At 56.5% G+C, this 4,466-nt stretch overlaps 1 non-coding gene and 1 pseudogene across 1 annotated transcript; both read right to left on the reverse strand.

Annotated features, from left to right (window-relative positions):
- The window catches only part of LOC135120960 (large subunit ribosomal RNA), a 7,181-nt pseudogene extending 3,626 nt beyond the window's left edge, over window positions 1–3,555 (reverse strand).
- Window positions 3,556–4,009: 454 nt separating this feature from the next.
- LOC135120961 (5.8S ribosomal RNA) lies at window positions 4,010–4,166 on the reverse strand. Its single transcript, XR_010278805.1, has one exon. It is a non-coding gene; the product is annotated as a 5.8S ribosomal RNA (ribosomal RNA).
- Between the last annotated feature and the right edge of the window lie 300 nt (window positions 4,167–4,466).

The raw sequence follows: 4,466 nt of genomic DNA on the forward strand, positions 1-4,466 counted from the left end.
TTTTAGCGGCCCCGACTTCCTCGGGAGTAACAGGCAAGAAAACAGGCTGCGACGTTTTCGGAAACCGCAGCGGCTCCTCATCGGGTGGAGAGATAGATTCGAATATCCCCCCATACAGCTTCTCCACATCGCCAACCTCAGGAACATCTCCTTCACCCATCGATTCCGCCGATCCACCGTTCAAAATTGCTCCGACGAGGGCTGACCTGTTCTTTTGCCAGAGGTCCTGGGTCTTCTTATAAAGAGACGCCCTAGGACCTCTTGATGGTGGTCTGTGCGGGCCGGCCCGCAGGTCAGTGGTCCTCGTCCTCCTACCCCCGCGCCTGCCTCGTGTGCGACCGGTGAACGTGGCCCGAAGCCATTCGTCTACCAGGGCCAGCAGGTGTTCGTTACTGCACCCTGATAGACAGGCCTCTATTAAGCCGGCCGCGGCAGGCGTCCCTTGGCGGAGGCCCTCCAGGTGTGCAATGAAGGGCCCATCAACCGCCGCCAAAGGACTGTCCAAAGTGGGAGAGGCGGGATGCACGCTACGCCGGACCAATCGGCCCGGACGGCGATCAACCCGTCCTCTCAACAGGACTGGCATTTTGCCCTTATTCACGGGTTCTGCGGGGGGGGTTATGGGGCTTACTTGAACGGCTTCAACGGCATCATCTAGGGATCCGGAAGATGTAGAGGCTTGCGATGTTTCATCGGAGCTGCTGGGGTGATAATTCGAATCGTCTCGAGGAGCCTCATCCACATACTCGTCTGAGGAAGAGGATGGAATCCTTCTTGCCCTCTGTTTGGGCCGCACCAGTACACTCGAGCGTGCGAACATAAGAGAGTCATAGTTACTCCCGCCGTTTACCCGCGCTTGCTTGAATTTCTTCACGTTGACATTCAGAGCACTGGGCAGAAATCACATTGCGTCAACACCCGCTGGGGCCATCGCAATGCTTTGTTTTAATTAGACAGTCGGATTCCCCCGGTCCGTGCCAGTTCTGAGCTGACCGTTGAATGGCGGCCGAAGAGGACATCCGGACGCCCTTTCGGGCGCACCCGGAGCCTCGTAGCAAGACGGTTCCGCGGGAGGCCAAGGCACGGGACCGGGCTCGGATCCGACGTTTCCGCCGAAACGGCAACGCTTCACCTCGCCCAGGCCCGGCACGTCAGCCGCGACCCGCTTCCCCGACAAGCCCGACACGCCCCGATCCTCAGAGCCAATCCTTATCCCGAAGTTACGGATCCAATTTGCCGACTTCCCTTACCTACATTATTCTATCGACTAGAGGCTCTTCACCTTGGAGACCTGCTGCGGATATGGGTACGAACCGGCGCGACGCCTCCACGTGGCCCTCTCCCGGATTTTCAAGGTCCGAGGGGAAGATCCGGACACCGCCGCAACTGCGGTGCTCTTCGCGTTCCAAACCATATCTCCCTGCTAGAGGATTCCATGGAACTCGAACGCTCATGCAGAAAAGAAAACTCTTCCCGGATCTCCCGACGGCGTCTCCGGGTCCTTTTGGGTTGCCCCGACGAACTCTCTTGCGAGGGCCCGAATTATAAGCGGTTCCGCTGCCGGGTTCCGGAATAGGAACCGGATTCCCTTTCGCCCAACGGGTGTGTGCACAATCCGTACGTTCACGTCACCACGGCTCTGGAGGTCGTGTTTGTGACCAACGACAAATCTACACCACATCGACATCGGCTTTCGCCTAGGGCTTAGGATCGACTGACTCGTGTGCAACGGCTGTTCACACGAAACCCTTCTCCACGTCAGTCCTCCAGGGCCTCGCTGGAGTATTTGCTACTACCACCAAGATCTGCACCGACGGCGGCTCCAGACGGCCTCACGGCCAGTCCTTCTGCGCTCACCGCCGCGACCCTCCTACTCGTCAGGGCTTCATGGCCCGTGACCAGAGGCCACCGGACCGCACATGCCGCTGACGGCCGAGTATAAGCACGACGCTTCAGCGCCATCCATTTTCAGGGCTAGTAACTTCGGCAGGTGAGTTGTTACACACTCCTTGGCGGATTCCGACTTCCATGGCCACCGTCCTGATGTCTTAAGTTACCAACGCCTTTCATGGTATCCCATAAGCGTCGATTTAGGCGCTTTAACTCGGCGTTTGGTTCATCCCACAGCGCCAGTTCTGCTTACCAAAAATGGCCCACTTGGCACTCTGATTCGAGTCTCGCGGCTTCAATAGTTCGAGCAAGCCGGAGATCTCACCCATTTAAAGTTTGAGAATAGGTTGAGGCCGTTTCGACCCCAATGCCTCTAATCATTCGCTTTACCGGATGAAACTCGTGCGCTATGAGCGCCAGCTATCCTGAGGGAAACTTCGGAGGGAACCAGCTACTAGATGGTTCGATTAGTCTTTCGCCCCTATACCCAGTTCCGACGATCGATTTGCACGTCAGAATCGCTACGGACCTCCATCAGGGTTTCCCCTGACTTCGTCCTGACCAGGCATAGTTCACCATCTTTCGGGTCCCAGCGTGTACGCTCTTGGTGCGCCTCTTCTCGCGATGAGAACGAGACGCCCCGGGAGTGCGAGGCGGCAGCCGTAACGACCGCCCATCCTCCCTCGGTCCGCGCAAGGCGGACCTTCACTTTCATTGCGCCTTTAGGTTTAGTAATGTCCCAATGACTCGCGCACATGCTAGACTCCTTGGTCCGTGTTTCAAGACGGGTCCTGAAAGTACCCAAAGCTATAGCGTCGCAGATCGGCGTTCTAAAAGAAGACGAGGTCTGTCCGACGACCCACAGCCAACAGCCACCCGGGGACGGGACCGGCACCAGGTCCGATCACCGTCGCGACGAGAGCGCTTGCCGTAGGGCGGACGCCGAACTAGCGGCGGCCTCGCGCCATCTTTATACCGTCGAGCGAGCCGACCGGGAAACACCGCGGGTTCGTTCGGAAACGGCGAACCGTCCGAACGGGCTCCACCGCGGGCCTCAGACCGGCACCCAACGGATCGCGACGTCCTACAGGGGGAGAAGTGCACGCGTTCGATCGCAGTTCGGAGGACGGAAGGCGCAGACGACGCGTACGCCGTCCGTCACGCGACCGCCCAGCGCCACGATCGAGACACGCTGAATCTCCCCTTTCGACCTTTCGGGTTTCTCAGGTTTACCCCTGAACGGTTTCACGTACTATTGAACTCTCTCTTCAAAGTTCTTTTCAACTTTCCCTCACGGTACTTGTTCGCTATCGGTCTCGTGGTCATATTTAGCCTTAGATGGAGTTTACCACCCACTTAGGGCTGCACTCTCAAGCAACCCGACTCTGAGGAGAGATCCTCCCGTCACCGGCAGCGGTCACTACGGGCCTGGCACCCTCTATGGGCTGTGGCCCCGTTCAAGATGGACTTGGACGCGCCGCACGATTTCGGGATGACGGACCCTCCCTAACACCACATTTCCCGGCGTCCGGTTTCGGCCGCGGGATTCGGTGCTGGGCTCTTCCCTGTTCGCTCGCCGCTACTGAGGGAATCCTAGTTAGTTTCTTTTCCTCCGCTTAATAATATGCTTAAATTCGGCGGGTAGTCTCACCTGCTCTGAGGTCGCAAGATCGAATAGATCTGGAAATGGATCATTTTAATACGCAAACGATCATGGCACGTCGTCGACGCGGCCTTTACGGTCTTTCGTCGAACAGCGACCTGACGTCGTCGCGAGATACGTCACGCACGCCTCGGACACGACGGTCGCATCGTTCGACAAAATCAACGCCGTTATGGCCGTCGAAAGTCGATCGTTTTGTGCTTTACGTCTGCTGATCCGCCCGTCGAAGGACGACGACGAACTCCTTCGAAAAGAAAGTCCGACACGTCACCCCGACGGGCCGCTATCGCGTCTCCGGATGTCGCGTACGCCGGATCGTACTCGAAACGAACGAACGTTACGTAAGTCGTCTCGACATCGACCTCCAACGGCACGCGTCTAAAAAACATCCAACTCGCTCCGACGAACGCCACGCTTTCTCAAACGAGGCGAACCGAGCAGTCTTTGAAATTGACACGACCCTCAGCCAGGAGTGGTCCGGGAACAGTTTATCCGAGGACCGCAATGTGCGTTCGAAATGTCGATGTTCATGTGTCCTGCAGTTCACAAGTTGACGCGCAATTAGCTGCGTTCTTCATCGACCCACGAGCCAAGTGATCCACCGTTCAGGGTAATCTTTTAGAATATACATTAAGACGCACGTTCTCTCCGGCTCGCCTCGCGACGGCCTGGAACGTTCTGCGTCGAAATTCTCTCGGTTTCGATTGTTTATTAAGATAAAAAAAGAAAAAAAAAGAAAAGAGAAACTTTCGAACGACGTGTCGTCTTACTAATTCCATCTTTTCCTCTCTCTCTTTTTTTTTTGTTAGTCGCAAGACTTGATCTCCTTTTCTAAAGCAGAAGCTCAACCGCACAACGATCACTTAACCAAACAAACTAGGTGTGATTTCGTCAAACGGCGCTTCCTAGGAGC

This window comes from Zophobas morio, unplaced genomic scaffold (genome assembly GCF_036711695.1).
Source record: "Zophobas morio isolate AGI-343-1 ecotype UQ-CSIRO unplaced genomic scaffold, CSIRO_AGI_Zmor_V1 ptg000458c, whole genome shotgun sequence".
Taxonomy (NCBI): domain Eukaryota; kingdom Metazoa; phylum Arthropoda; class Insecta; order Coleoptera; family Tenebrionidae; genus Zophobas; species Zophobas morio.